Raw genomic sequence first — 16,107 nt, forward strand, 5'->3', positions numbered from 1 at the left:
TGCTCTTGCTCCTCTCTTTCCTTGTTGCTTTGTTTTCTGGTCCTGGGTCACATCTTCAGTAGCTGCTTTTGGTCACTTGGTGTGCTGATCCTTGAATTGACTTTTGGGTCATGGTTTTCCACTTAACTTACACCTCTTCTCTCTGATTTTTTGGATTCTTCTTTCAGCTCCCTGCGTCAGCTGCTGAGTAAGGAAATTTGTCTGCTCCAGCCCTGGCCCCCGGTTGCCTTCCTATCTTCAAGAAGCAGGGTGGGGTGACATAGGGGAATTATGTATTGATTTTGTTTTTTCTAAGGGACATGGGCACCTTAGCCACCCTCAGTTGCACTCCCCAGAGGCACCCAGTGTCACCAGTTTCTTAAGGAGGCAATATGGTTACCTCTAAAGTAGCAAGAGTCATGAAACTTTTTCAGAGCTATAATATCCAAAGCCCATTCTCCTAGCAGCTGTATTTTCCCTGGCAGGAGAAGCTCCACCTAACCACAGGAGATCAAGCTTGGCTTTCTGTGGGATGTCAGTAGGAGAGCTGGCCATCTGCAAACTTTTTGAAGCTTAACACCGTCGGTCAATGACGCTGTTCGGCTTTCAGGTTGATCTTTATCCCCGCCCCCACGCTCATTCTAATTCAAAGTCCACATGGAATGTTTTATGCCACAGTTGAGAGTCTAAGAGGAATACATGCCTTCCGGGGCAGATCATCCTAACACTAATTTTATGCAATTCTCCCCTTCCATCACCCCACCCTACCTTGCTTCATTTGCCCCACTAGTAATGATCAAAAAGAGAAAGAATAAAATGTTCACCAAATCTGTGACTTAGAAAAACTTGTGGAGGGTTCTGCTGTCTTCTGAATTCTGATCCTCACTGAGTCCTCATTGAAGTGTTATCATCTGGGGAAGAATGTTTACCTGGGGCCTCCTTCCCAGAACCTTTTTTTCAGATCAATTTTTTCGTCAAAGTCTAGACTTGCCTTTGGAAATGCCTGGATAAATCTGGATGCTAAATGACTTGAGGACACCTAATAAAGGAATGGGGTACTATTGGGAAATTGTCTGTCATTGCATTACAAATGTTGCTCAGCCTCCCTGCTATTTGCAGACATCATCACCAGTGAGTTTCACTGGGCTCTTTGGGATTGGGTCTCAGCAGGGTCCCATGTGACTCAATAAGAGCCCACCTTTGCTGCTAAACTGTGTATGTTACCCTGCATTTTCCAATTGCTTCTTCAATCAGCCCACCCAGATTTTACTAGGCGTTTATATCTTTTCTGAGGTAACCATCATGTATTTATGTTCTAGAGTGTCTCCCTTATCAGATCCTTGCAAATACTGTCCTAGTTGTATCACCCCTTTACCAGTATGAATATCTGGAAACAAAAAATCTATAGTGGGGAGCTCCAGTGGGTCCCCTCCAAGGACTCACTTGGGCATAGTCCAGTGGTCAATAGACTTGTGTAAAGGAGTCTTTATGGGCCATATGGTCTCTTTTGCCACTACTCAACATTTTAGTGCAAAAGCAGACATAATTAATACAGAAACAGATGAGGACAGCTGTGTTCCAATAAAACTTTATAAGTGGATACTGGAATTTGAATTTTATATAGTTTTTACGAAATACTATTTTGATTTTTTTTAACCATTGAAAAATGTTAAAAAGAGGCTGGACACGGTGGCTCAGACCTGTAATCCCAGCACTTTGGGAGGCTGAGGTGGGTGGATCACCTGAGGTCAGGAGTTCGAGACCAGCGTGGCCAACATGGTGAAACCTTGTCTCTACTAAAAATATAAAAATTAGCCAGGCGTGGTGGTGTATGTCTGTAATCCCAGCTACCCGAGAGGCTGAGGTAGGAGAATCGCTTGAACCCGGGAGGCAGAGGCTGCAGTGATCCAAGATCTCACCACTGTACTTTAGCCTGGGCAACAAAGCGAGACTCCATCTCAGAAAAAAAAAAAAAAGAAAGACATTCTTAGCTGTTAGGCCATAGAAAAACAGATGGCAGGATAGACTTGGCCCATGGACTATAGTTTGATATAACCCCCAGTCTAGTGTATATAGTGTGTATATAAAAATGACAGATGATTATTTTCCGTCAATAACATTATTAATGCCACATTGATCTGGCAGTATCTGGCAATTTATTATGTAGAAATTGTGGGCCAGCCACGATGGCTCACGTCTGTAATCCTAGCACTTTGGGAGGCTGAGGCGGGCAGATTGCTTGAGGCCAGAAGTTCGAGACCAACCTGGGCCAACGTGGTGAAACCTCGTCTCTACAAAAAAATACAAAAATTAGCCTGGCATGGTGGCACGTGGCTGTAGTCCCAGCTACTTGCAGGGCTGAGGTAGGAGGATCACTTGAGCCCAGGAGGTCCAGGCTCCAGTGAGCCATGATTGTGCTACTGCACTACAGCCTGGGCGACAGAGTGAGACCCTGTCTCAAACAAAAAAAAGGAAATTGTGGAATATTGGAGAGAATCTGTGGAGCCAGGAGAGTCAACTATAGCTGAATGGTTGGCTATTTTACCGTGAAATATTCTGGTTCACAAAATAAATTTTGTGCTGTTTTTGACTAAAAATGATATTTTAAACCACCTATATTATTCCCATGTAAAATATCAAAACCAGTGTTGGCAACACTGAAACTGATGCCAAGCTGCAACCAACAATAATAGAATGAACTGAAGGTAGTCCCAAAAATGATTTGACCATGGGCAGCATTTGAATAAGCTTATGTTATCACCTATTAAAGTGTGTACTATGGAGATGACAAAACTCACTGAAATGTATTTTTTGCACGCTTGCAATATACGTAAGTATTACAGATACATATGTGTATTTGCACCTTGCAGCTGGTGCTGAGATACGTCCTTTTAGGTAAGTGTATTTGTTTTTCCCCTAGATATCTCTTTATTGTGTCACCTTTATTTAAACTGATTTTCCAAAGTTGTAATAGAATCTCAGTATTGAACAGACCATTACAAGAGTGTCTGATCCAGCCAGTCATGTTTCCTGTGAGTTCAGGAGTAACTAAACCCTACAGCTGCTGAAAGATTGCATCTGAAAGAAGATTCTGTGTTAATTCATTCAACAAATTATTGAGTATGTATGTGCCAGATGCTATCTTGTGTGCCGGGATACAGCAGTGGACAAAATAGATACAGGCCTTGGATTAGATGGTCTGAAATCTAATTATATTACTCTTCACTCTTGCAAAATTTCTATTCCGTGTGCGCACACTAACCCATTGTTAACTGCATACCTGGAAATAGGTATGACCATTGCCACATGCCTTTGTTCTCTGGTCTTGATGCCTTTCCAGCTACATTAATAATTTGAGGACTGCGTGTTTCATTTAAATTTTATTATCCTTTAGACAGATCTATATTGGTAGAAAAACACACTGGCAATGTTGGAAGTGTAGACTGGCAATGGTTTTCTGAAAAGCAATTTGGCAGTATCTATCAAGAGCTTTAAAAATGTTTAGATCCTCTGATCCTCTAATTCCACTTCTGGGAATCTGTCCTAAAGAAATAGTCTAAAATGTGGGCAAAATCAATGCTTAACAATCTTAAAGTCCAACAGTAGAACATTGGTTAAGTAAATTACAGTATGACTATCCAGTAGACTATTGTGCCATCATTATAATTTATGTTTCTGAAGAGTATTTGACAGCATGGCAAAGTGCTTATAGTGTTAAGTGAAAAGAATGATATACAAAATTGTATGTATAAATCCAGAAAATGTCTTTTAAAAAGATAGAAAGGATAGGCAAACTCTGGGTAGTTAGATTATGGGTTTTCCTGGTTTTATGCTTTAAAAAATTTTCTCCAGTATATTATTACTTGTATTATCAGTAAAAATCAATAGCATCTAGAGCTGGCAGTGGAGAGATTGAGGCCAGATCACTAGTTTGGTCCCTGAACAATTAACTTGGCTGGGTGGACACAGAGGCTGTATGATCTTGTATTGGCAGCAAGGCTGGGCCAGAAGGGAAAAGGACCTGCCCAGGAGGAGAAGAGACCATGTGACCATGTGACTATAATCCCTACAAAAAAATACAAAGTGTTAAGGGAAGACACCATGTGTGGCATGCTCTTGTGATGTAGTCCTAGGGAGGTAAAAGACCATTTATCAATCAAGTATATTCTGACAAGTGGGAAAGGATATGAATGCTCTCCTGGGTAAAATTAACCTCCTTTGCATTTCATTCTCATGTTCTCACACAAAATGAATTCTTGAGATGGATTTTATAATAGCTGATTATCTGAAGAATCCCTGAGACTTCGTATGATTCTTTAGTATAGCAGTGACTTTCGATGTGCCAAGTCTACCTCCTCCCATACTGGGACACTCAAGCAACGCAGATGTACACTGAAATTTTGGGTTTTCTATACTGAGAATACCGCACACATATCATTAGTCATCTTAATGTTGTAAGTTACCAAACTCTTAAGGTTTGCAAATGTGATTTTGTTAGCATCCAGAACCAGTGTATTTTTTATTTATGTCTGAAAAATAATCATTGTGGGGTTTTAAAATGAAAAATCATGTAGCTAATGCCTATCCATAGGTGAAATTGTTATGTTGGAAAAATGTGTACTTAATCTTTGCTTTAGTAAAATGATTGTTACAAAAATGTTAAATGTCTCCTTAGTGAAATTTTAAACCTCCAAATGAGTACACAAGGTAAATACATATTTTATAGGCCTATAGCTCATATAATTGCCAAGCTGAAAGAGTTCTTTAAGATCTAAGTATAAGTCCTCTGGTCTATAGAATGAGTGAGTGAGGCTTGGGTTTCAGTTCTGGCTTCTTAACTAGCTATGTGACTTTGGGCAGTTCATTTGTACCGTCTAAGGTCTTCAGTTAACTCATCTGTAAAAGGGAAATAATACCATCTGTCTCATGGAGTTGTTCATTTTGTTCATTTCAACAATATTTATTGAGTGCTTATCTGTGTATGATGCCGTTGTAGACACAATAAACAAGACCCCAAGAAATGTTCCTCCTCATGAGCACACGTTTCAGTGAGGGAGACAGACAAGAAATAAGATAAATTAGTAAAAATATCTATGTTAGATAGTGATTATTAGATGTGAGGCTTACATTAAACAGTGTATATGAGGCACACAGCACAACACCTGGCATGGAGTAAGTGCTCAATAGAGAATAATTTCTTCTGTTTCTTGAGGCGTCTTAACAGCTCTGGAATTACTCTACAACGTAGTGATAGTCGGTAAGAAGCCTGACTCATAACTTTCTATCTCTTGCCAGTTAAGGCCTAAACCTGTTTTTGCTTAAGAAGACAAAAGAATTCTTACAGTGGTGTTTTGTACTTCCTGTGTGGCAGATTAATCAAGGTGGTGCCTAAACACTGTTGATAAATGACCTTTTCTGGAGCCAGTTGGCAGGAGTCCTTGCCTGGGGCAGGATGGCAGGTGTTAAGTCCACAAAGACAAATGCACAGTGTCATAGCTATTTAAGCAAAACAGACCAGAAGATCAAAATGGCTGTTTCTCTTAAAGAAAAGATGTGTGCCCTATGTCCTGGGCCAAACGCTGGAGCACTGAGCAAAGTTAGCAGTATTAGAAGGAGACTGGCTACTGCATTATTTATGGGAGACAAGGGCATTGACAGAAAGCCAGGAAAAGGAGAGTTTAATGCTTTGCGGTTTTGATATTTTTGTCCATTGTAGAAAATTTGGAAAGTTTAGAAATGTTTAAAGAAGCAGCCAGGAGTCCACTCCTAGGGTTTGGGTCTTTCATCAGACCCATCTCCTTGCCTCAGCTTCCTCCTTCAAAAACAGCCAGCCAGGCCGGGCACGGTGGCTCACGCCTGTAATCCCAGCAATTTGGGAGGCTGAGGCGGGCAGATCACTTGAGGTAAGGAGTTCGAGACCAACCTGGCCATCATGGTAAAACCCTGTCTCTACTAAAAATACAAAAATTAGCTGGGCGTGGTGGTGCACGCCTGTAATCACAGCTACTCAGGAGGCTAAGGCAGGAGAATTGCTTGGATCTGGGAGGTGGAGGTTGCAGTGAGCTGAGATCACACCACTGCACTCCAGCCTGGGCGAGAGAGTGAGACTCTGTCTCAAAAAAAAAACAAAAACAAACACAAAAAACAGCGGTCATTTGCTGAATTCCTTCTTGGAGCCTGGGCCTGCACTAGGCACAGAGTACAGCCCTTGTCCTTGAGCAGTGCCCAGCATTGTGGGTTAGGGAAGGGGACAGAGGTTGAGAGGAGCACCAAGAAAGGGTTTCTACCTTAGACTGTCAATTTTTCCCAGATGACAGAGCTGAGGAACAAACTTTTGTAAAGAATTGGAACAAAAAGTAATCATCAACTGAGGGTGATTGTGAAAATGAGACAGTGGACTGTAAAGGAGCAAAACACAGAACGATGGTAACTGTAGCTCTTATGTAAGAGAGCCTGGAGCTCTGTCCACAAGGATTTAGTGTGTAATATTACCTCTCAGAAGAAACTGGACTTGAGGCTGTGGGCCAGTATCCCTGTACCTTGCATTAAGAACCTAATAAGTGAAAATTCAGAATTACAACCCCAACTCGATGAGAGAATTGGCCCAGGGAGGTTGAATGATTTTCTTGAATCACACATTTAGTTGGTGGCAGACCAGGATAATAATGAAGGACCTTGAACTTCACTCAATCTGTGAGTTTTTTCTATTACTCCATCGGTAATTATTTCCTTTACTAAAATGTACATTCTTACGATATCTTTAAAATCATGCCCACCCTCGCATTTAACAAATGATTTACCAACAGTTGATTTACATACAATGTTTAAGGAATATATTTATAGCATAGAAAGTGGTGCAGAGGGTTTTACCAAATTTCTCTGGGGTGTCCAGGTCCCCTGGTCCTTCCAGAGGTGTGTATTCATAAGTAAATATTGGCATTCTGTCATCCATTTTTTCCAGATGTTCTTCCCAAGTAGTGTGTTATGTTTTGTGTTTTTAATATTTCTCATATACGTTTTTAAAAATCTGGGCACATAAATCCTGATAAAGCTCTCAACTGTCTCCTCTGTGCTGTCTCAGATTTCTGAGTATGCTTATATTCATGACACAGTGTCTGAAGTCATGAATGCTATCACATAATGAGGACTTATATCCCTAAACCCCAGTCTTATGTTTCTAGATGTTCTGAAAATTCTTTACACTTCACTTATAAATGCCACTATACTGTGCCATGACATTTCCATAGTAACATATATTTCAAACATGAAAACAGGAAGCCCGAGGAAAAGGGAAGTTGGTTTCCAATGCATAAATAAAAAAATTAAAAATTGTAGAATACATAAAATGAGGTGATGGGTGTAGTATGAGGGGATACAATTAGGGGACTGTGTATTTTATTCTACTTTGACCTCTCCTGAACAGAATGTTCCTGCAGGCTCACGTTAAGGATGGGCAGTACCTACCACCCACCCAGTGACCCAATCTTGGAATCATGCTTTCTTTGACCCTGACATCCTGGCAGGTCCATGTGATTTCCCCAACATCGCATACTGTCACCTACTGCAACTGGACAGGGGTGGCCACCCACCTCTCACCTCACCGTCTGAAGACCATCCCCCACACTGCTTCTATGCTATTTGGCTTGGAGTTTGCTGAAAAATGGAGGCTTTGGACACCAACTTTTTGAGCTTGCTCAATCATGCCCCACTTTGTGCCTGGAATCCCTCTCTGCTGCCATCCACCTGGCAAACTCCCCTTTTGGACTCAAGCTTCAGTCTCACCATTGCTGTTCTCCCCCACCACCCACCAACCCACTCAGTGAAGAAGCCACCCTCCGCCACCATCATGTACAATGCACATTCTTTATTTTTTTTTTTTTTTAGCTTTAGCTTTTGTGCATACATAGTAGGCATATATATTTATGGAGTACACTGGATATTTTGATACAGGCATACAATGTATAATAATCACATCAGGGTAAGTGGGGTATCCATCACCTCAAGCATTCATCCTTTGTGTTACAAACAATCCAATTATACTCTTAGTTATTATTATTATTATTTTTTGAGAGGAGTCTTGCTCTGTCACCCAGGCTGGAGTGCAATGGTGCCATCTTGGCTCACTGCAGCCTCCACCTCCTGGGTTCAAGCAATTTTTGTGCTTCAGCCTCCCGAGTAGCTGGCATTACAGGTGCACGCCACCACACCTGGCTAATTTTTGTATTTTAGTAGAGACAAGGTTTCACCATGTTGACCAGGCTGGTCTTGAACTCCTGACCTCAGGTGATCTGCCTGCCTTGGCCTCCCAAAGTGCTGGGATTACAGGCATGAGCCACCACGCCCAGTCTTCCTTTAGTTATTTTTAAATGTACAATTACATTATTATGACTATAGTCACCCTGCTGTGCTATCAAATATTAGATCTTATTCATTCTTTCTAATTATTTTTTGGTACCCATTTACCATCCCCTCTTCCCCCCACCCCACCCTCCACTATCCTTCCCAGCCTCTGGTAACCATCATTCTACTCTCTATATCCATAAGTTCATTTATTTTAATTTTAGCTCCTACAAGTGAGAAGTTTGTCTTTCTGTGCTTGGCTTATTTCACTTAACATAATGACTTCCAGTTCTATCCATGTTGTTGCAAATGACAGAATCTCATTCTTTTTAATGACTGAATAGCACTCCATTGTGTACATATGCCACATTTTCTTTATCTATTTGTCTGTTGACGGACACTTGGGCTGCTTCCAAATCTTGGCTATTGTGAATAATGCTGCAAAAAAACATGGGAGTGCAGGTATCTGTTTGATATACTGATTTGCTTTCTTTTGGGTATATACCTAGCAATGGGATTGCTAGATTATATGGTAGCTCTATTTTTAGTTTTTTGCAGAACCTTCAAACTGTTCTCTGTAGTGGATGTATTCATTTACATTCCCATCAGCAGTGTATGACGGTTCCCTTTTCTCCGCATCCTTGCCAACATTCATTATTGCCTGTCTTGAATAAAAGCAATTTTAACTGGGGTGAGATGATATCTCATTGTAGCAATGCACATTCTGACGTCAAGAAAACTATAACACTTAACTGAACTTAGTTGTTTGCAGGATGTTTTTCTTCCCTACCAGCCCAGGACCTCCTAAAAGCCAAGCCCACATCTGATTCTTCCGTGTTCCCTGCATCCAGAATAAACCTTGCCTGGAACTGCTCAATAAATATTTGATAGATGAATGAAAGAAGGGATTTTTCTGGTAATTTTTTTATTGTGGTAAAATTCACATGACAAAATTCACCATTTTAACCACTTTAAAGTGTACATCTCAGTTGCATTTAGTGCATTCACAGTGCTGTGCAACCATCACCACTATCTAGTTCAGAACATTTTCTTTCTTCTTTTTTTTTTTTTGAGACGGAGTCTTGCTCTGTGGCCCGGGATGGAGTGCAGTGGCCGGATCTCAGCTCACTGCAAGCTCCGCCTCCCGGGTTTACGCCATTCTCCTGCCTCAGCCTCCGGAGTAGCTGGGACTACAGGCGCCCACCACCTCGCCGGGCTAGTTTTTTGTATTTTTAGTAGAGATGGGGTTTCACCGTGTTAGCCAGGATGGTCTCGATCTCCTGACCTCGTGATCCGCCCGTCTCGGCCTCCCAAAGTGCTGGGATTACAGGCTTGAGCCACCGCGCCCGGCCTCAGAACATTTTCATCACACTAGAAGGAAACCCTATACTCATTAAGCAGTCATTCTCCATTCTTTTTTATCCTTGGCCCCAGCAACCATTAATCAACTTTCTATCTCTATGGATATGTTTGGACTCATGTATGTTTGCTTTATATTTTGAGTAGTAATCCCATACTGTGTTATTTATTTTGTTGCTCAAGTTGTTCCAGCTTTGGCCATTGGATATTTTTTCAGGTTGGCTTCTGTGTCCCTTTGATGTGCTCCTAACCTTTTGTTTTTTCTTAGCAGGTCCTTACCTTCTGGTACTACAATATGCTCCAAGATTATCTTGTTTTTTGCCTCTCCACACCTGTGACCAGCCATTTCTCTATTTTTGATTTCTCTCTAGCCCTGGTTCCTTTTATTGGAGAATGGTGTTTAGACACCAAGATATGGGCAATGAGTGTATTGCTACCAAAATTTGGTTTTTTTTTGATATCTTCCATGTCTCTACTTAACACGCTCAATTTTTTTCTCTAGGTTATTGATCAATGGAATACAGTTATAATCGTTTTAATGACCTTATCTACCAATTTTACCTATCTCCCTCAGTTTCAGTTAACCGATTTTTGGAAATAGTTTTTGGCTACTACTTTTAAGCTTTGTTAGTTGAGACCAGAGTAATATTAGTCTAGGGCTAATTTTGCCCCAGTGTTGAGGGCACCTGAAATCTTATGAAATATGTCTTGCCACTCTAGATGTTAGGAATAGGAAGTGGACCTGTGTGATCTCCAAAAATAGTTCCTTCTAATCCTTTTAGGTAGTTCTTTCTCTGGCCTCTGGTAGTTTCCTTACATGCATGCTGAAGACTTGAGGGGGCTTTGTATATTTGGAAGCAGTATTGCCAGGTGGTACTCAGAGGTTCTGGGATATATATCTTCCTGGTCAACTTTTCCTTTTATCGTTATCATTATCATATGATTCTTTATCCCTAGTAATTATTTTCAACTTAAAATCTGTCAATATTGCATTATTTTGCTTAACATTTACCTAGTATATTTTCCCATCTTTTTAATGTTTCTGTGCTATTATTATTATTATTTTATTCTATTTTATTTTTTTGAGACAGGGTCTTACTCCTGTTGCCCGGGCCGGAGTACAGTGGCATGATCTTGGCTCACTGCAAACTATGCTTCCTGGGCTCCCCAGGTAGCTGGGACTGCACATGCATGCCACCACACCCAGCTAATTTTATATTTTTTTGTAGGGATAGAGTTTCATCACATTGCCCAGGCTGGTCTTGAACTCCTGGGGTCAAGCAGTCATCCCACCTTGGCCTCCTAAAGTGCTGAGATTACAAGCATGAACCACCATGCCTGGGCTCAAATTAGGTGTTTTAACAGCCAGTGTTTCTTTAGATTTATAAACCTGCCTACCAGTTTTGTTGCCTATCTTTCTCTCTTTTTACTGAAATATAATTCATATCCAATAAAATCGTTAGTATATTTACAAAATTGTAGAACCATCACCACTAATTTTAGAACAGTTACAGCATTCCAAAAGGAAACCCCCTACCCATTAGCAGTCTCCTCATTTTCTTTAATCCCCTGGCAACCACTCATATACTTTCTGTCTCCATGGATTTGCCTATTTTGGAGGTTTCATATAAATGAAATCGTAATATGTAGCCTTTTATGTCTGGCTTCTTTCACTTAGTCTAATGTTTTTAAGGTTCATCCATGTTGGAGCATGGGTCAGTCCTTCATTCCTTTTTTTTTTTTTTTGAGACGGAGTTTTGCTCTTGTTGCCCAGGCTGGAGTGCAATGGTGATCTCAGCTCACTACAACCTCCACCTCCAGGGTTCAAGCGATTCTCCTGCCTTAGCCTCCTGAGTAGCTGGGGCTACAGGTGCGTGTCACCATGCCCAGCTAATTTTTGCATTTTTAGTAGAGACGGGGTTTCACCATGTTGGCCAGGATGGTCTCCATCTCTTGACTTCATGATCCGCCCACTTCGGCCTCCCAAAGTGCTAGGATTACAGGCTTGAGCCACCACACTCAGCCCCTTCATTCCTTTTTATGGCTGAATAACATTCCATTGTGTGGATCTACCACATTCTATTTATTTATCAGTTGATGGACATTTAGGTTGTTTTCAGCTTTTGGCTATCATGCAGAATACTGCTATGAATGTTCATGTACAAGTTTTTTGTGAACATATATTTTTAATTCCCTTGGGTATACACCTAGGAGTGGTATTCATAAATAATTCATTATTTCTTGTATTCAGTGGTATGCTGGTAAATATTTAACACCAGTTTTCATTTGGTAGGGTTGGGGTCTCTGATTTGTAACATTTGTTAATTTCTAGAGTGTAAATATTCAAATTACCAATGTGGCATCATTGAATGTAGAGTTGGGAAGAGATGCAGCATAGTACACCATTCTATAGTATGTCTACTGTATAAACACAAGAGATACAAATAAAAGTTGCATGGATAATAGCATAATGTGGTAAAATAATTAAGACATGTATTGTGAGGATTTTTGACCTTTATATTTAAAGTGATTCATTTAATTGTAAGTTTACATAATTTAATTTTTGAAAATGGGCCGGATGAGGTGGCTTATGCCCGTAATCCCAGCACTTTGGGAGGCTGAGGCAGGTGGATCATCTGAGGTCAGGAGTTTTGAGACCAGCCTGGCCAACATGGTGAAACCCCATCTCTACAAAAGTATGAAAAGTAGCCTGGCGTGGTGGCCTGTGCCTGTAGTCCCAGCTACTCAGGAGGCTGAGGTAAGAGAATCCCTTGAACCCAGGAGGCAGAGGTTGTAGTGAGCCAAGATGGCACCACTGCACTCTAGCCTGGGTCATAGAGTGAGACTCTGTCTCAAAAAAAAAAAAAAAAGAAAAGAAAGAAAATGACTATGTAACAACCAATTCTCAAAATTCCTGAAAGTTTTAACAGTCTGCTATCTGGGCTCATGAGATCTAGCTTCAGTGCTTCACTTGTATCCCACACCTTACATGCTACTTCTTTCTGGATTACATTTTCTTTGTTCTTTTTTTTTTTTTTTCTCTCTTTTGAGACAGAGTCACACTTTGTAACCCAAGCTTTCTCATCAGCAACAAGCTGCCAAGCTAGAGTGCCGTGGTGCAATCTCAGCTCACTGCAGCTCTGCCTCCAGGGCTTAAGTGATTTTCATGCCTCAGCTTCCTGAGTATCTGGGACTACAGGTGCACGCCACCACGCCCAGCTAATGTTTTGTATTTTTAGTAGAGACGGGGTTTCACCATGTTGCCCAGGGTGGTCTGGAACTCCTGAGCTCAGGTGATCTGCCTGCCTCGGCCTCCCAAAGTGCTGGGATTACAGGTGTGAGCCACTATGCCTGGCCTCAATTTTCTTTCTTTCTTTCTTTTTTTTTTTTTCAGACGGAGTCTCGCTCTGTCGCCCAGGCTGGAGTGCAGTGGCCGAATCTTAGCTCACTGCAAGCCCCTTCTCCCAGGGTTACTCCATTCTCCTGCCTCAGCCTCCCATGTAACTGGGACTACAGGCGCCCGCCACCTCGCCCAGCTAGTTTTTTGTATTTTTTTAGTAGAGACGGGGTTTCACCGTGTTAACCAGGATGGTCTTGATCTCCTGACCTCGTGATCTGCCCGTCTCAGCCTCCCAAAGTGCTGGGATTACAGGCTTGAGCCACCGCACCTGGCCAATTTTCTTAAAAAAAATTTTTTTTTTAATGGAGTTGGTCTTGCTATGCTGGCCAGGTTGGTCTTGAATGCCTGGCCTCAAGTGATCCTTCCACCTCAGCCTCCTAAAGTGCTAGGATTATAGGCGTGAGCCACCATGCCCAGCCTGAATTCAATTTTCTTTTCCTTTTTTTTTCTTTTCTTTTTTTTTTTGAGACGGAGTCTCGCTCTGTCGCCCAGGCTGGAGTGCAGTGGCCAGATCTCAACTCACTGCAAGCTCCGCCTCCCGGGTTTACATCATTTTCCTGCCTCAGCCTCCCAAGTAGCTGAGACTATAGGCGCCCACTACCTCGCCCAGCTAGTTTTTTGTATTTTTTAGTAGAGATGGGGTTTCACCGTGTTAGCCAGGATGGTCTCGATCTCCTGACCTCGTGATCCACCCGTCTCGGCCTGCCAAAGTGCTGGGATTACAGGCTTGAGCCACCGCACCCGGCCTCAATTTTCTTATAGAAGTATATGTATTAATGTGTTAAAATACTTCCAGCAAGTTTCTGTGAGGTAAACTGTCTTTGTTCATCAGAAAATGTAAGTTTGGCTCTCACTTGTTAATTTGACTGTGTATAGGATTCTGGTTTGAGATTTGTTTTTTGTGCACACTTTGAAGATATCCTACTGTCTCCTGGTTCCCGTTGTTGCTGATGAGAAAGCTGATTTCATTGTAGTTAACATTCCTTTCGATAATCTGACCCTTGTCACTGCAGACTTTTATATTTGCCTTGTGGTTCTGCAGTTTCATCAGTATGTGACTAGTCATGTAATTATTTATTCTTTTATTTTATTTTATTTTATTTTATTTTACTTGAGACAGGGTCTCACTCTGTCGCTCAGGCTGTAATGCAATGGCACAGTCTCAGCTCACTGCAACCTCTACCTCCCAGGTTCAAGTGATTCTCCTGCCTCAGCCTCCCGAGTAACTGGGATTACAGGCGTGTACCACCACTGCCTGGCTAATTTTTGTATTTTTAGTAGAGATGGGGTTTCACCATGTTGGCCAGGCTGATCTCGAACTCCTGACCTCAAATGATCCACCCACCTTGGCCTCCCAAAGTGCTGGGATTACAGGCATGAGCCACCGTGCCTGGACTGTTTATTTACTGTCTTGGTATGTTTCTCCAGTTTTGGAAAATTATCAATAATTCATGATGGTTAATTTTATTTGTCAATTTGACTGGGCCACGGGGTGCCCAGATATTTGGCCACACAATTATTCTGGGTGTGTCTGGGAGAGTGTTTCTGGATGCGTTAACATTTGAATCAATAGGCTGAGTAAAGCAGACTGCCCTTTCTAATAATGCGAAGGGGCCTCATTCAGTTGTTGAAGGCCTGAATGGAACAATAAGGCTGACTCTCCTGCAAGTAAGAGGAAACTCCTCCTACCTGGCTGCTCGAACTGGGACATCAGTCTTTATCTGCCTCCAGACTCAAACTGACACATCAGCTCTTTTTTTGGATCTCAAGACTGCAGGATTTTGAACTGGAACTTACACCACTGGCTCTCCTTTTCCTCAGGCCTCTGGACACAGGCTGGAAAGTCACTGTTGGCTCTCCTGGGTCTACAGCTTGCCAGGTACAGATCTTGGAACTTCTCAGCCTCCATAATTGTGTGAGCCAATTCCTTATAATAAATCTCTCTCTGTACACACACACACACACACACACACACACACACACACACACACATCTTGTTGGTTCTGTTTCCTGTTTCTCTGAAGAACCCCATAATATTTTAAATAATGATTTTCCACCATTCCCTCTGTTAAATCTTTGTTTTTTTTTGAGTTGGAGTTTCGCTCTTGTCACCCAGGCTGGAGTGCATTGGTGCGATCTCTGCTCACTGCCACCTCCGCCTCCCAGGTTCAAGCAATTCCCATCTTAGCCTCCCGATTAGCTGGGATTACAGGCAGCTGCCACCATGCCCAGCTAATTTTTGTATTTTTCAGTAGAGACAGGGTTTCACCATGTTGGCCCGGTTGGTCCTGAACTCCTGACCTCAGGTAATCCTCCTGCCTCAGCCTCCCAAAGTGCTGGGATTGCAGGCGTGAGCCACCGCGCCTAGCCCTTTTTTTTTTGAGATAGAGTCTCACACTCTTGTTGCCCATGCTGGAGTGCAATGGTGCAATCTCAGCTCACTGCAACCTCCGCCTCCTGGGTTCAAGTGATTCTCTTGTCTCAGCCTCCTGAGCAGCTGGGATTACAGGTGCACGCCACCATGCCTGGCTAATTTTTGTATTTTTAGTAGAGCCAGGGTTTCACCATTTGACCAGATTGGTCTCGAACTCCGGACCTCAGGTGATCCGCCCATCTCAGCCTCCCAAAGTGCTGGGATTACAGGCATGAGCCACTGCACCTGGTCCCTCTGTTAAATCTTTCTAGAACTCCTATGAGACATCTGTTTGGCTCTCTCTTTTTATTCTTCATTTCTCTTAAATTCTTGTTTGGGTTTTCTCTGTTTATCTCTTTACTCCATTTTGGGTCATGTCCTCAAAATGTCTCTTCAGATTCCCTCTTCAGCTAGCTCGAATAGGTTAACTCAATCTTTGAGTCTTTAATTTTAGTAATTATGTTTTTATTTCTGGAAGTTCTATATGGTTCTTTTTCAAATTTCCCAACTCTTTCTCCTCCATACTATTCTGTTCCTTTATTATCCTTTATTATGCCTTCTATTTTATTGATAGATAGATAGATAGATAGATAGATAGATAGATAGATAGATAGAT

The 16,107-nt window shown here is 41.9% G+C and overlaps 1 protein-coding gene across 4 annotated transcripts in view; it reads left to right on the forward strand.

Annotated features, from left to right (window-relative positions):
* GVQW3 (GVQW motif containing 3) overlaps positions 1–16,107 on the forward strand; it is a 28,742-nt gene that overhangs the window by 4,159 nt on the left and 8,476 nt on the right. Inside the window, exon 3 of one of the 4 annotated variants that reach the window (XM_023209364.2) lies at positions 168–1,587. The exons of 2 other annotated variants lie outside the window; for them this stretch is intronic. The gene's annotated coding sequence lies outside the window, so the exon portion shown is untranslated. Of the gene's footprint in view, positions 1–167; positions 1,588–16,107 lie in introns of those variants that run through there. One more of the 4 variants, XM_031936691.1, reaches the window with a different exon arrangement.

The sequence above is a fragment of the Piliocolobus tephrosceles genome, chromosome 13 (genome assembly GCF_002776525.5).
Source record: "Piliocolobus tephrosceles isolate RC106 chromosome 13, ASM277652v3, whole genome shotgun sequence".
Taxonomy (NCBI): domain Eukaryota; kingdom Metazoa; phylum Chordata; class Mammalia; order Primates; family Cercopithecidae; genus Piliocolobus; species Piliocolobus tephrosceles.